Raw genomic sequence first — 18,277 nt, forward strand, 5'->3', positions numbered from 1 at the left:
ACATGATTTAGATGGCTAAATCACTAGATTTAGGAGTTTACTCCCCAAGGTGTTCTTGGGCGGTAAACTCCCGAAACAAAGCCTAGACTTTCCCTTGTGATATGCTACTACATTGGACACATATAGAAGTGTATTAGGGACAAGAAAACAACCAAGAAACTCAAACACATGGGAGTTCACGGCCCAAGATGATCTTGGACCGTGAACTCCAATAAAATGGATCAAAGGGTGCTTTTAAGGCACCTAAAGCCCTAGAGATTTACATAGAATTGTTCCCACTTAATTGAAGGACTAAAACACATCAAAATCACCCCTTTAAGTGAGTTCACGGCCCTAATAAGGTTCTTGGGCCGTGAACATCAAACAAAGGCACCAAAGTGTGCCTAAGGCCTTCATATGCTTGGAATAAAAGTCTAGAACCTATACCACTTGTGCAAGAGACTTGAAAGCATCAAAAACACCCATCCTTAAGTCTTTATGGCCGCAAACTATAAGGGAAATGGCCTTAGGGCCGTAAACTCCTCAAAGGAGTGTTTCTATGCCTTAAACCCTTCCAAGGACTTAACCACCAAGTTGGAATAATTCTAGGGATTATTTAACACCTTAAAACAAACAAAGACATTGAGTCTTGGAGTTTACGACCGTAAACTCAATAGTTTACAACCTTAAACTCCATGTGTGATGGTATATGGAGAGTAAACTCATAGATGGGGTCCTTTGGAACCCTAAACACAAGTGCCTTGTCCCACAATAGCTTAGATGCAATCCTTAGGGCTTAAAACACTTATATAAAGTGTTTATTATGTCTAGGATGTCTTAACATTATCAATTAGTAAATTAAGACTAATTGAGTGCATATATGTGTGATTATATGTTCATTAGGATCGTAGTGTGTGCACAAGTCCTCACTTGACACCTAACAATCCTACATCGTCCAGTTCATCCAAATCACCATCTACAGGTGAGTTCATACCCCTAATCGATGTTTTAAATGATTTTAAATGCTTTAATGGGGGGGGGGGGGAATACAAGTAGAAAACAACATGTTATTAAATCATCTATATGTATTTTATAACTGTGTTTTCATTCAACAGATTTCACATACTACAAAATGTGATGCATGAAATGGTTTTCTATCTTTAAAAATACTTTGTTATCAAATGTATGACTTTTGAAATGTTTATCAAAATGACATCAAGTCACTTTTATATTTGTTCAAAACCCTTAAATGTCTTACAAAACCATTTTTACATTCTTGAACTAAACTATGCATATACACTTATATTCTTATATATGTATTGATGTTATAGTTTACATCTGTCATTTAGTTTCTCACACCCTTGAGTAGTAAGAGTGTATAAACCTACTTGAACAACCAATTACCTTTCAGTTAACTATCATAGGGATAGTTAGAATATATCAAACAATATTCCTATTACAAGGAATCACACAAGAGTCAGTTCATTCATGAGTCTTTACGAGTACATTACCTGATACATGAGTACCTTTACATATGCTTACATGATACATGAATACGCTTACATGAACACATTACATGAATACCTTTACGTAGATACATCTACCTGTGTATACTTACATGAATACTTGAAACTCGATTCGTAAAGATGATTTATTAGTACCTTCAGTAAATCATTCCAGCCCATCCCAGTTCAGCGAGAGTCAGTTACTGGACTAACCATTCCTGGAACCTATTGTTTGCTACAGAGGTTAATTGGACAATCTTCGGATGCTCATTAGGTTATCTATTTCGCTTATAGCGATGTAGAGTCAGTTATGGGACTAACCATTCCTGGAACCTACTGTTCGCCACAGAGGTTAATTGGACAATCTTCGGATGTTCATTGGGTTGTTATTACATATATTAGGAGACAGTTACGGGACTAACCATTCCTGGGACCTACTGTTCGCCACAGAGGTTAATTGGACAATCTTCGGATGTTCATTGGGTTGTTATTACATATATTAGGAGACGGTTACGGGACTAACCATTCCTGGAACCTACCGTTCGCTACAGAGGTTAATTGAACAATCTTCGGATGTTCATTAGGTTATTTACTTCGACTACAACGATGTAAAGTCAGTTACGGGACTAACCAATCCTGGAGCCTACTGTTCGCCACAGAGGTTAATTGAACAATCTTCGGATGTTCATTAGGTTATACCTTTCGCTTCAGCGATGTCGTGTAAACCCTGGTAACCCAAGGGTAATACTTTCATGGTTATATTTTCCTATTTACTTTATTTTGTGATATATTCTCATAAACAATGAGTTAGACTAGTTACTGTTTGTAGTAGTCAAAAAGAAGGAAAACTATCATTTTACTTACAAAACATTCGGGTCCTGGTAGAAGACTACATTGTCATAACAAAACATTATTGTCTTGGTAGAAGACTACATCTCAAACTGATAGAAAATAAGGGATTTTCTAGGGCTTTTCATATTTACATCAACATTTTCATTTAAAGGTTTACATGACTTTTAAAACAAATTTTAGTAAACCAGACAATGACACTTAAATACTTATGAATTCACCAGCTTTAAAGCCGATACTCTCTTTCAAAATAACTTGTATTCTCAGGTCATCAGTAGACAGGTACGGTGGCCAGGTTTTGAGAAGACGGAGCAGACAAGTCTCGTCTTTTATTTTGATTGTATATTTTTGGTGTCTTATTACAATGAAAGAACACACATGTATTAAAACTTTACTTATAATGCAATGGATGATGTTGTTGCTTGTTTACTATTTTACACTGTTGTGATACTGCACATGACGTACTCCACCCGTGAACGTTTCCGCCGTTCGTGGTTTTGGGGTGTGACAGATTGGTATCAGAGCATTGTTTATAGTGAATAAAGTATATCAACCCATAAAAAATATACTAACTATAAATAGATAGGGATTAAAACACTCTGTCTAAGAGTTATACTTTTAAATAATAAAATATTTAAGTATGTATACGTGCCTGCATTCATACTAAAATCAGTGTCACAATGACTAGAACAAAAGGATTACGATTGTTGAATATCACAAGTAAGCCTGGGGATGTATGGTCAGTCTTGGGAATGGCATAGCCTGATCAACTATGCTGGTCTGAGGAGTGATTAGCATATGCCCAAGAATGGTTGTGATGTGGCAACAAGTCTAAAAACTTACCAACACAACCATAAAGAAATACCATAGGGGTATTTGGTCTTACTGTAATTATCTTAGTCAGTTCGTCTATTTAGCTATTTCTTATATCCCTTTTCTCGTGTAGATTTTAAATGGCTGGATTTCACCACGGCGATCCGTACTTCCCGAACCAAGGCAATGCTGGTTGGCTAGAGGCAGAACCAGAAGATGATCACCCAATCCCTTTGGATGATCACCATGCTGAGGGTTTTTCCGATAGTTCTGACTCAGAGCCTGAAGTCAACAACATACCCCCAGCTGCTCAAAACCCAAACCTGAACCCCCGTCCTGTGTTTCAAGGACCCACACCACTGTGGGCCACTAACTTGACTAGATGGAGTCAGGAACAAGGTCAGCCCATTCCTTACAATGGAGACCGAAGTTTCTACAACCTCATTGAAGGAGGCTCTGCTGACAGGGTCCTACCCATCATGGTTCGTAGAATTTCCAGAAACACGATACTGGGTCAAGCAACTATTGACCGGGTCGTGGGGATTGAAGCCAACTCTGGCGTTAACACTGTCCACATTCGCCAACTAGAGTCTGCTCATGAAAGGACTCTGGTCCGCAATGCAAATCTGCAGAGGGAACTTGCTGAAACTCAAGCTGAAGTTAGGGAACTTCAAGCTCAGAAAGTGAGAGCTGACAGGCGTATGAGGGACATGGAACATCTACTGTCGGGATCAAGAACTCATGCTAGCAGTTCTCGTCGCCGATAGAATCTCGTCGACTTATCTTTTGGATATAACCTAGTTTATGTAAAAACTTTAGTCTAATTTACTATCTTTATAAATCCTAGACCTGTTAGGTCTTGATCTAGTCTTAATTCTGTCAAAATTTTCCATCTTGGTTGATGTAAGGCCTACCTCTAGGCCATTTTTCCCGAACTTGTTACATCTGTAATTCCAGTATTATTGACAGATATCTAATCTTATGGAAATTATGATCCAAATACTGTCATCTTCATTTAGTCATTCTATTCATTTTGTTGTTGGACTATGGGGAGTTGGTCCATGAGACACATTCATTAATCATTTATTCTTATCCATGTCGTCATCTTTTAATCGTATAGTTAAAGATGCCGCCATGCAGAAATACCAGGCGTAACCCAAACAACGAAGCACCGATACCACCACCTGAACCTCTTCAACCACCTAATCCTTTTGATGCCAATATGTTCCAGGCAGCTTTCACAGCAGCAGTTGCAGCTGTTGTGTCAGCAATCAACGCTCCTGCCCCTAGTGGATCAGGAACAGACGCACCTCCCTCGAACCACAACGAAATCCATGGACACCCTCGGGAATGCACCTACAAGGACTTCACGAACGCCAAACCCCGCAGCTTCAATGGAACTGGGGGTGTTATGGTGTTGAGACAATGGATTGAAAAGATGGAATCCGTCTTTGAAATATATGCTTGCCAGGAGGGCAACAAGGTCAAGTTTTCAGCTTGTACCTTCTCTGATAGAGCACTAACATGGTGGAACAGCCATGTTAACTATCTGACTTTGGTGGTGGCGTATTCCATCAGCTGGGAAAAATTAAAGGACATGCTGATGAAAGAATACTGTCCTCGAGGCGAAGTACAAAAACTCGAGCAGGAATTCTGGGGTCTACAAATGGTTGGATCCGACATCATGACCTACACAAATAGGTTCTGCGATCTGGCAAACCTATGCCCTGATATGGTTGCTCTTAAGAGCAAAAAGATAGAGAGATATATCTGGGGACTGTCGCCCCAGATCCAGTCAAGTGTGATAGCTTCTAGGCCTATTACCTTCGATAGCGCCAAGGAACTGGCACAATCTCTCATCGATCACCGGAAGCCTCAGAACCCAACAATCCCCACACCTGTACCACCAAAGGCCAACAACAACAAGAAGGCGTGGTCTAAGAGGAAAAGAGGGGCTTTGCAAGAATCCTCCAAGAGACAACAACTTGTGGCAATCAATGCTACCACAGTAACTCCTGTTGTCCCTACGAACCCCTTACCAACAAAAACATATGCTGGAACCCTTCCGAAGTGCACCAAGTGCAACTACCACCACCACGGACCTTGCAAGGAGATGCAATGCTCTAACTGCAACAGAAAGGGGAATATAACCCGTGTCTGCAGGACGCCAACAACACAGGCCGCCCAGGTTCCTAATGCCGGTATGGGCCAAGATTGCTACAGCTGCGGCGAAGTGGGCCACTACAAGAGGAACTGCCCTAAAGTGGGGATGGCTGGAGGGGTAGGAAGAGTTATGGACCTAGGCCATGAGGAAGCAATAGCTGATCCTATGATAGTTACTGGTACATTCCTCCTCGATAACTCATATGCTTGCATACTATTCGATAGTGGAGCAGAGAAAAGTTTCGTAAGTCACAAATTTGCACACCTGCTTAAACAAAAACCATGTGCGTTGGATAGTTCATTCACGGTAGAAATGGCTAATGGGAAAACAGAGAGTACTAACTGCATATACGTAGGTTGTACTTTAACTTTAGATGGCCATACTTTTAAGATATATCTCATGCCTGTCCCAATTAAATGTTTCGACGTTATCATCGGCATGGATTGGTTGAGTCTTCTTCGCGCCGACATCTTGTGCTTTGGAAAAGCAGTTCGTCTTAACCTTCCAAACAACGAAACCTTAATTATCTACGATGACAAACGTAGTATGAGCCTTCGCATCATTTCGTGCATTCAAGCCCAGAAGTACTTGCGAAAGGAGTACCATGCATTCCTCGCGCACGTCGTTGATACAAGTCAAGAAACAAAAGACATTCAGAACATCCCAGAAGTACGCGACTTTCCCGACATCTTCCCAGAAGAACTTCCCGGTTTACCACCGCAACGCCAAGTCGAGTTCAGAATCGACTTAGTGCCAGGAGCTACCCCAGTAGCCAAATCTCCTTATCGTCTGGCACCGGCCGAGATGTAGGAACTTTCTAGTCAACTTAACGAACTTCTCAAGAAGGGATTCATTCGACCAAGCTTCTCACCATGGGGAGCACCGGTCTTGTTCGTCAAGAAGAAAGATGGATCGTTTCGCATGTGCATCGACTATAGAGAACTCAACAAACTTACCATTAAAAATTGTTATCCCTTGCCCCGCATTGACGATTTATTTGATCAACTTCAAGGAGCCAACTACTTCTTGAAGATAGATCTACGATCCGGATATCACCAACTACGAGTGTTAGAGGAGGATGTTCCCAAGACAGCCTTCCGAACTCGTTATGGGCACTATGAATTTGTAGTGATGCCGTTCGGATTAACTAACGTGCCCGTGGTATTCATGGATCTGATGAATAGGGTGTGTCGTCCTTACTTGGATCAGTTCGTCATTGTCTTCATCGATGACATACTCATCTACTCTTGAAGTAAGGAGGAACATAGTCAACATCGCCGTAAAATCTTAGAAACATTGTGGTCAGAGAAGCTCTACGCGAAGTTCTCCAAGTGCGAATTTTGGATTCGGCGAGTCGAATTTTTTGGGCCATGTTGTTAGCGAAGAGGGAATACACGTGGACCCCCTCCAAAATCAAGGCCATTGAGAACTGGTCAACACCGATGACACCTACAGAAATTTGCCAATTTCTAGGTCTGGCTGGCTACTATCGTAGGTTCATTCAGAACTTCTCCCGTATAGCAAAACCTCTTACAACCCTGACCCAGAAAGGCGTGGCCTTTGACTGGGAAGAGAAACAGGAAAGAGCGTTCCAAACGCTCAAACGAGCCTTGTGCACCGCACCGATACTATCCCTCCCCGAAGGGATAGAGGACTTCATTGTCTATTGTGATGCATCAAATCAAGGACTCGGATGTGTTCTGATGCAGCGAGGTAAAGTCATAGCCTATGCCTCGAGATAACTGAAGACACATGAGGTTAACTACACCACCCACGATCTTGAACTAGGAGCAGTTGTGTTTGCTCTGAAGATCTGGCGACATTACCTATATGGTACAAAAAGCACGATCTTTACAAACCATAAGAGTCTACAACACATTTTCGACCAGAAAGAGCTCAACATGAGACAACGACGGTGGGTTGAGCTACTCAGTGATTACGAGTGCGATATTCGTTATCACCCGGGTAAAACCAATGTAGTAGCCGACGCCCTAAGTCGGAAAGAATATTCTGGTCGTAGGGTCAAATCTTTGACTCTAACTATCCATTCACACTTGTCCACGCAAATAAAGGAGGCTCAGCTCGACGCTTTGAAACCTGAAAACGTGGCTGGTGAATCCCTTAGAGGAATGGATAAGAACTTGGAAGTCAAGGGCAGTGGAGCCTTGTACCTCATGGATCGGATCTGGACACCGAAACACGGTGGCTTCAGAGACTTGGTCATGACGGAAGCTCACAACACACGTTATTCCGTCCACCCGGGTTCAGATAAGATGTATATGGATCTTAAAAAGTTATACTGGCGGCCTAACATAAAAGCAGATATTGCTACCTTCGTGAGTAAATGCCTTACTTGCGCAAAGGTCAAGGTCGAATACCGGAAACCCTCCGGTATTCTACAACAACCGGAGATACCAGAATGGAAGTGGGAGCGGATCACTATAGACTTCATAACCAAGTTGCCCAAGACGACGGGTGGACTTGATTCCATATGGGTCATCGTCAATAGATTGACCAAGTCTGCACACTTCCTGCCGATCAAAGAAACAGACAAGATGGAGAAACTTACCAGAACTTACATTAGGGAGATTGTAAGGCTGCACGGTGTTCCTTTATCTATCATCTCAGACCGAGATAGTAGATTGACTTCGAGGTTCTGGCAGTCATTACAAAATTCCCTAGGAACTAGGCTGGACATGAGTACAGCCTACCATCCACAGACCGACGGGCAAAGTGAGAGAACTATCCAAACCTTAGAAGATATGTTGCATGCCTGTGTGATTGACTTTGGAAAAGCTTGGGATACCCATTTACCCCTCGTTGAATTTTCCTACAACAACAGTTATCACACGAGCATAAAGGCAGCTCCATTCGAGGCCCTCTATGGCCGAAAGTGCAGATCCCCTCTGTGTTGGGCTAAGGTGGGTGATACCCAGTTAGCTAAGGGACGAGTTCCCGAAAGTACTCTCACGTGTCCGGAGATCATTTGGGAAACGACAGAAAAGATCGTTCAAATTCGTGAACGATTGAAGGCCTCTAGAGACCGACAGAAAAGCTACACTGACAAGCGAAGGAAACCATTGGAATTCCAGGTGGGCGACCGAGTCCTACTGAAGGTCTCACCCTGGAAAGGCTTGATACGATTTGGAAAGCGTGGTAAGCTCAATCCAAGATACATAGGGCCTTTCGAGATTCTCGTAAGAATCGGCCCTGTGGCTTACAAACTTAATCTACCGCACAAACTCAGTAACGTACATCCTACCTTCCACGTCTCGAACTTGAAAAAGTGTCTATTCGACGAGACTCTTGTTATTCCACTCGACGAGATCGAGATCAACGAGAGCCTCAACCTCGTGGAGGAACCAGTAGAGATCATGGATCGAGAGGTCAAGCAAACAAAGCAGAGTCATATCCCGATAGTGAAGGTGTGCTGGAACGCAAACTGTGGACCGTAATTCACTTGGGAACGAGAGGATCAGATGAAACTGAAAAACCCTCACCTTTTCGCTTAGTTATTTGTAACTTCTTAATTGCTTAAATTCTAATTTTGGGATGAAATTCCTTCTAACGGGGGGATGATGTGACAACCCGAAATTTCCATTCTGTACAAACTATATAACTTCAATAGAAGTTATAGCAGTCACAGTTAATTTTCAGACTTTTTTGCGTAAGTTTGAGTAATTCAGGGTTTACACTTCAGGAGATATCAGGAGAGTGGATGCACTAGGGTTTAGTGCAACAATGTTATTCCAACACTCTGTTATATGAGAAATCATTTCAGGAATAAAAATATTTTCTGCCAAAAATATCTCAGGACTATAAATAGAATTCTGAACCAAATTCATTCATTATTCGCATTTCCAACTAGAGAAAAGTCGTTTTCTCTCTCACGGATCTTCGGGTTTTTATCCTAAATCGTGAGTACCTCTTTCTAGTAGTGTTAGAAAGCTTAATATGTGTTTATAACATGATTTAGATGGCTAAATCACTAGATTTAGGAGTTTACTCCCCAAGGTGTTCTTGGGCGGTAAACTCCCGAAACAAAGCCTAGACTTTCCCTTGTGATATGCTACTACATTGGACACATATAGAAGTGTATTAGGGACAAGAAAACAACCAAGAAACTCAAACACATGGGAGTTCACGGCCCAAGATGATCTTGGACCGTGAACTCCAATAAAATGGATCAAAGGGTGCTTTTAAGGCACCTAAAGCCCTAGAGATTTACATAGAATTGTTCCCACTTAATTGAAGGACTAAAACACATCAAAATCACCCCTTTAAGTGAGTTCACGGCCCTAATAAGGTTCTTGGGCCGTGAACATCAAACAAAGGCACCAAAGTGTGCCTAAGGCCTTCATATGCTTGGAATAAAAGTCTAGAACCTATACCACTTGTGCAAGAGACTTGAAAGCATCAAAAACACCCATCCTTAAGTCTTTATGGCCGCAAACTCTAAGGGAAATGGCCTTAGGGCCGTAAACTCCTCAAAGGAGTGTTTCTATGCCTTAAACCCTTCCAAGGACTTAACCACCAAGTTGGAATAATTCTAGGAATTATTTAACACCTTAAAAAAACCAAAGACATTGAGTCTTGGAGTTTACGGCCGTAAACTCAAGAGTTTACAACCGTAAACTCCATGTGTGATGGTATATGGAGAGTAAACTCATATATGGGGTCCTTTGGAACCCTAAACACAAGTGCCTTGTCCCACAATAGCTTAGATGCAATCCTTAGGGCTTAAAACACTTATATAAAGTGTTTATTATGTCTAGGATGTCTTAACATTATCAATTAGTAAATTAAGACTAATTGAGTGCATATATGTGTGATTATATGTTCATTAGGATCGTAGTGTGTGTACAAGTCCTCACTTGACACCTAACAATCCTACACCGTCCAGTTCATCCAAATCACCATCTACAGGTGAGTTCATACCCCTAATCGATGTTTTAAATAATTTTAAATGCTTTAATGGGAGGGGGAGGAATACAAGTAGAAAACGGAATGTTATTAAATCATCTATATGTATTTTATAACTGTGATGCATGAAATGGTTTTCTATCTTTAAAAATACTTTGTTATCAAATGTATTACTTTTGAAATGTTTATCAAAATGACATCAAGTCACTTTTATATTTGTTGAAAACCCTTAAATGTGTTACAAAACCATTTTTACATTCTTGAACTAAACTATGCATATACACTTATATTCTTATATATGTATTGATGTTATAGTTTACATCTGTCATTTAGTTTCTCACACCCTTGAGTAGTAAGAGTGTATAAACCTACTTGAACAACCAATTACCTTTCAGTTAACTATCATAGGGATAGTTAGAAGATATTAAACAATATTCCTATTACAAGGAATCACACAAGAGTCAGTTCATTCATGAGTCTTTACGAGTACATTACCTGATACATGAGTACCTTTACATATGCTTACATGATACATGAATACGCTTACATGAACACATTACATGAATACCTTTACATGGATACATCTACCTGTGTATACTTACATGAATACTTGAAACTCGATTCGTAAAGATGATTTATTAGTACCTTCAGTAAATCATTCCAGCCCATCCCAGTTCAACGGAAGTCAGTTACGGGACTAACCATTCCTGGAACCTATTGTTCGCTACAGAGGTTAATTGGACAATCTTTGGATGTTCATTAGGTTATCTATTTCGCTTATAGCGATGTAGAGTCAGTTACGGGACTAATCATTCTTGGAACCTACTGTTCGCCACAGAGGTTAATTGGACAATCTTCGGATGTTCATTGGGTTGTTATTACATATATTAGGAGACAGTTACGGGACTAACCATTCCTGGAACCTACTGTTCGCCACAGAGGTTAATTGGACAATCTTCAGATGTTCATTGGGTTGTTATTACATATATTAGGAGACAGTTACGGGACTAACCATTCCTGGAACCTACCGTTCGCTACAGAGGTTAATTGAACAATCTTCGGATGTTCATTAGGTTATTTACTTCGTCTACAGCGATGTAAGGTCATTTACGGGACTAACCACTCCTGGAACCTACTGTTCGCCACAGAGGTTAATTGAACAATCTTCGAATGTTCATTAGGTTATACCTTTCGCTTCAGCAATGTCGTGTAAACCCTGGTAACCCAAGGGTAATACTTTCATGGTTATATTTTCCTATTTACTTTATTTTGTGATATATTCACATAAATGATGAGTTAGACTAGTTACTATTTGTAGTAGTCAAAAAGAAGGAAAAACTATCATTTTACTTACAAAACATTCGGGTCTTGGTAGAAGACTACATTGTCATAACAAAACAGTCGGGTGTTGGTAGAAGACTACACCTCAAACTGATAGAAAATAAGGGATTTTCTAGGGCTTTTCATATTTACATCAACATTTTCATTTAAAGGTTTACATGACTTTTAAAACAGCTTTTAGTAAACCAGACAATGACACTTAAATACTTATGAGTTCACCAGCTTTAAAGCTGATACTCTCTTTCAAAATAACTTGTATTCTCAGGTCATCAGTAGACAAGTACGGTGGCCAGGTTTTGAGAAGACGGAGCAGACAAGTCTCGTCTTTTATTTTGATTGTATATTTTTGGTGTCTTATTACAATGAAAGAACACACGTGTATTAAAACTTTACTTATAATGCAATGGATGATGTTGTTGCTTGTTTACTATTTTACACTGTTGTGATACTGTACATGACATCCTCCACCCCTGAACGTTTCCGCCGTTCGTGGTTTTAGGGTGTGACATAAACAGGTTAAACAGTTCCCTGCGCTTCAGAATTATCAAGATGGATCTCTAAGATCAATGGAGTGTTGGGTTTTCGATGAAATTACATCCGCTGCGGTAATCAAGCTCAAGAATGGATGCATTCGACTCTATGATCGAAGAGATTTGTTACAATTCCGAAAGTGGGACATTCATCACTTAAGCAACTTTCAGATATTGGTTGCGGAGGATAGTTTTGAGGATGCTGCGAAGGTATATACGACCATGGTTGCTGAGATTCTGAATAAGCGCATGTGGAATGGAGTGATGGGGCAAGCGGACGTTATGGTAGTCAACAAGGGTTAACTTCAAGCTAGCACCAAACCAAGGGGGAGATTGAAAGGCCCAATTAGTGGTTTGGTCTAGGCTTTGCATTGTAATAGTGGTTGTGTATAAATAGAGTATTTTGGTGGGCTTGGTAGTTGTTTACGAGTCTGTAATGAGTTTACGGCCGTAAACTCTTTTCAGTCGTAGTTCCCTATATATATAGGGTTAGCCAGTCATGTTTTGTTGTTGATACCTAGTTGTTCATGGTCGTATATCGAGTTGTACTAGACGTTTTCAGCAATAGAACGTGTGCAAGCTTCATTCCTTTTCTTTTCAATTATTATTCTTGTTTCTGTGATTGGGTTTGCTTTTGATCACTGGTAAGATCCATTCTCAGGACCTTACCGACGGCGGCTTCACCACAGTAACTCCTCTTCCTCTGTCACAACCTCCGATCACCTGCGAAAACACTTACATTATTCGTCAGAACTTTAGATCTGGAACCGCCTTTCCGTCACCGCTGAAGACGCTAACAACCACCAGCAACATTGACCTCCTCCGACGTCGAACCACCACCTCAACGTCTCATATCAGTGCATTTTTGTGCTTCGTGCTCATGATTCTAGGTCTGAGTTCTTCAGATCTGGTTTTATCTTCTTCTTGCCTAGATTTGGAACTAATTTCTTCAAATCGGGTTTAGTTTTCTTCTTTTCTAGATCTAGATCTACGAAATTTGTTTGTTGTTTTCATCTCTAGATCTAGATCTATATGATCTCTGGTGAACAACCACATCTTTCTGTCGCGTGTGGTGGCATGTTGATAGATTCGTGATTTTGATGCCTTTTTTTGGCGCATCTTGTTCAGATCTGGTTAGATATGAGAGTCTGATGGTTTTTTCTTGTTTCTCATAGTGTTCATAGTTTAGATATGTCCATATCTTGTTAGATCTAAGTGAATCTGAGTTTTAATAACTATAATCTCTTGTCACTAGTGTTAGTTTTGTGGTTTCGATTTGTCAACGGTGATTCCTTATGGGACTGACAAGCTTCACGTGTTTTTGGTTCCAGATCTGGCAGATATTACAGGTAAAATCATTTTATTTCTTTTGTGTACATGCTTTTAGTATTTTCATTCATTTCTGTTCTTCCAGAGCTTGTCAAAATGAGTTTTTTGTTGTTATTTTGAGCAAATTCTTCTCCGATCATGCTCTAATGTGTTGGTTTACTTCATATCTTCGTTAATGTGTTTTAGATCTCTATTAGATATGATAGTTTACTCTTAATTTGTCTAGTTTTTTGTGGAGGTCTTACAGTTTTAAGTTGTGAATATATTATTTTGCTACATATCTAATGTGTATATCTTCTCGTTCTTAAACTTCAACTATATGAATTTTGTGATTAAACTGTGAATGAACTTTATTAAGCTATGAATAGACAATATTAAGTTGTGAATCGCCTATGTTAAGTTGTGGATCTTATATGGATTTTATGTTAAAATATGAATGATTTGTGTATTAAATTGTGATTTTTGTGTTTTAAACTGTGAATTTACAGCATTAAGTTGTGATCTTCTTAAAGTTAAGTTGTGAATATATTATTTTGCTACATATCTGATGTGTATATATTCTCGTTCTTAAACTTCAACTATATGAATTTTGTGATTAAACTTTGAATGAACTGTATTAAGCTATGAATAGACAATATTAAGTTGTGAATCACCTATGTTAAGTTGTAAATCTTATATGGATTTTATGATAAAATATGAATGATTTGTGTATTGAACTGTGATTTTTGTGTTTTAAACTGTGAATTTATAGCATAAGTTGTGATCTTCCTATTAAACTGGAACTTAACTATATTAAGTGTGAATTTTGTGTATTAAACTGTAAATTTATTGCATTAAGTTATGAATTTTGTGTATTAAACTGTGAGTTGACTGTATTAAGTGTTTTAAGTTGATAACATGGTTGTGAATTTATACTTATTCAACATTAAACTGTGAATTTATTGTAATAAGTTGTGAATTTTATATATTAAGCTATGATTTTTATGTTTATACTATAAATTAATTGCATTAACCTATGAATTTTTACTTTAAATTGTGAATTGATTATATTAAGTTGTGAAATTTTTATTAAAATGTGATTTTTGTGTTTAAAAATGTTAATTAATGGCATTAAGTTGTGAATTTTCTGTTTAAACAACGAATTGATTGTATAAGCAGTGACTTAATGAATTTTATGTTAAGATACAAATTATTTATGTGTGAACGTTTTTGTATTAGTTTTTTCGTGAATATATTAATTTTTTGGCTTGTATAAATATGTAAGAATACATTAGTTTTTATAATTATTTTACATTAAACTTATAATAAGTAAATTAATTGGTTTATTAAAATGTGAATATAGTATTTAAGCTATCAATTAATGATTTTATATACAGATCTGAATTTGAAGGAACAATGATTGCGATGGTGACACATTTGGTTGATGGTGGTGTGTGGTAGTTGGTGGTAATGTTTGTGTTTGACTTTTTTTTTAAAATACAAAAGTGTATATTGGATTGAATTATGTTATGATGTGAATTTTATGTATTAAACTAAACACGAACTTCATTAATTTGTATATTTTATATACTTTTTGTGTTAAAATATGAAAAAATGTATGTACAAAAATATTAAAGTTTGTATTAGTGAATTTAAACTTTAATTAAACTTGAATATGGTACTTTAAACTGTGAATATATCTTATACATGATATATTTTTAAAGAAATCTACAAATTAGAAAAAAGAAAATTAATTTTTTCAAGGCATAATTTTATTTTTTTATGAAAATTTTGTACATTTTGCTACAAAAATGAAATGGTATGTGTTAAAAAGTATCAACAAAGAAATGAAAATTGCAATGTTTGTTATATTAAATTGTGAATACGTCCAGAAAAATGCTACTAAATTTGTTGTTACTCTGATGGTGGTCCCGACAACGGTCAGGCGGTGGTTCGGCAGCGGTCCCACTACAAGTCGCAACTAGTTGTGAATTAGGGAATGAAAAACTTTGCTTAATATAATATTAATGTTTGATTTGTCCAAAATGTCCTTAATGAAAATATCTAAAAAATAGTTCTTAGGGTTCTTAACCTTTTTTGGTTCTCATTTGAACCACTCCCTATACATACATACATATATATATATATATATATATATATATATATATATATATATATATATATATATATATATATATATAGTTAGGTTCATATATAAACTCTAATTATTGTGTGAATGTATGACCAATTCTGATCCATTCATTCAATAAAGGTATTTTTGTTAATTGAATTAATTATGATCTAAATTAAATCCTTACATTTATGGAATATATCATAACTATTCCACCAATTTATCTCATTATCTTCTTCCCCTGATTATCAATTTGACTTGCTGGAGAGATCTTCATCTTCTTAAATTGGCGTTTGAATGTAAAGTAGGCAGAGGCGGAAACGTAATCAAATAACCAAATTGAGGAAAAAAAATTGGGGTACAAAATCATAAAATCATGGAATTGTCGATTATCATGTAATCCATCCCTAATTCGATGATTCTTTCTATGGCCACTTGTGTTGCTGGGTTCTTTCAAACATAATCCCTAAAACGTTTTGTGTTTAGACATTGTTTTCATTGTTTTTCGATTTATGGTTTTGATTGTTGTTTATAATATTTTTTATTGTGTATGGCCTAAAAGCTAGCTCCACATGAAATCATTTGCTTTTATTAGATTAACTGGATTTGTTTAATTGAGTACCTCATATTTTCTTTTCCTTTCTAATAAAGTTTCTCAATTAGTTTTCAAGATATCAATGAAATATTTATCAATATTAATATGAAGAACATGTTTATGCATTATATAAAAAAATAGTAATCAAATAGAAACCATCGAATTATGTATCCATGGTTGCTATATAAAACCATATATAATAAATTAGGCGGTGTTCAATTGTTAATCTTTTTTGTTTTGCTTTTACGTTTGACAACTATTGAGAAACGTTACATACTGTTGCTTACTTAATTACATTATTCGATAAGATATTAATATTTTCGTAATTGATGTAAATATTGTGTTCTACTATTTTAGTAATTAGTGTTAATATTACACTTTTTTATTTTACTTTTCCAATTATATGTTGATAGTTCAATAATTGTTCATCGTTTTTGTTTTACATTGAGTTGCATTCACAACTTGGTAACTGATATATATATATATATATATATATATATATATATATATATATATATATATATATATTCCAATAACTAAGTTAGTTTCATTTTGGAATTATCTTTTGACATCCACTTTTGTTACTTTAATTTTGGATTTAACTTCGATTCTTAAAGAATTAATTCTAATTCTTAAAGAATTAACGATGGCTGATGGTGGTCGTTTATGGTTATGAACTTTTAATCGTGACATTTGTTATGCATATAGATGACATATGGCAGAAGATGATTGTAATGTAGGTGGTAATTGACATCGACTAGAAAAAGTGGAAACACAAAGTTTTAGACGTATTTTTCAAGAATGTTTAAATTCTTCAAGAATACTTACATTCTTCAAGAATTTTTGGTTGTATAAAAATTTTGTGGTGTGATAGAGCTAGAACAATGTATTCTTTAAGAACTGATTCAATTGTATAAAGCATTTATGTTGTTACATAACTAGACCACTTCACTTTTTCAAGAATAGTTTATTTGTATAAATAATTAAATTTGTTAACAAATTCTTAGCCCTTAATTCCACAAGAATAGTTCAATTGTTGTTAAAGTTAACCCATTCTTAATCATAAAGTCTACAAATATATTTAATTTATAGTAAAGTTAAAATGATTCTCAATCCTCACTCCTTTAAAACAAGTTAAGGTTTGAGACAGAGTGTTATATTCTTCAAGAAAATTTCATTATATTTTTATTAAAAAAAAATCAATTATTTTTCTTAGAAAGGTTAAATCTCATCATGATAATATTTTGATTTCTATTAGTTTTAGTTTATTTGTTTTTTATTAATTGTCTTAATTTATTGGGCTAAAATGTAGTTCATTAATGTTTCTCTCTCTTAATTAAAGTGATTTGTCATTATTTTCAATTAAATGTGACTATACAGTAATTGCTATCCTATATCCCTATTCTAATAAAAGAATAGTTTTATTCTCCTTTTGACATGTGTCATCTTATTAGACCTCTTAATTAATGCATATTTTATTCTTCTTTTGCCATGTGTCACCCTATTATGTCTCATAATTAATAATTAATATTTGCCACTTGTCAACCTATTGATTATTCATTTAAAATTTTAAATTTTAAATTTCCACTCTATCTACATTAAATTAATAACATTAAAATAAAATTAATACAAATTATAAAGTGCTATAATTTCACATATTTATTTATCTAAATGATTATAATTTTATATAACTAAAAAAATCTCTTAATTAATAATTTATTTAAAATAATTGATTAATAACTTTGAATTTTTAATATAAAAGTTTTATTAATTTTGTAACCGTGGTTCCCACAGGTTATAAACTAGTTAATACTATATACCATAGGATCACAACCTTTCATTCTTTTTAATCTAAAGATCAGAATTTGGTCACACATTCACACAATACTTGTGATTCATATTTGATCCTAACCATATATATATATATATATATATATATATATATATATATATATATATATATATATATATATATATATATTTGAGAGCCAATATTAGCATGAATAAGTTTAAAAACTTATTTTCCAGCCTAATTGTTTCAAAACCAACACCACATCACACCTAGACCACTAACATCGTGTGTATGTGTGTGTATATATATATATATATATATATATATATATATATATATATATATAT

The sequence above is a fragment of the Lactuca serriola genome, chromosome 8 (assembly GCF_051521515.1).
Source record: "Lactuca serriola cultivar US96UC23 chromosome 8, Lser_US96UC23_V15, whole genome shotgun sequence".
Classification (NCBI taxonomy): domain Eukaryota; kingdom Viridiplantae; phylum Streptophyta; class Magnoliopsida; order Asterales; family Asteraceae; genus Lactuca; species Lactuca serriola.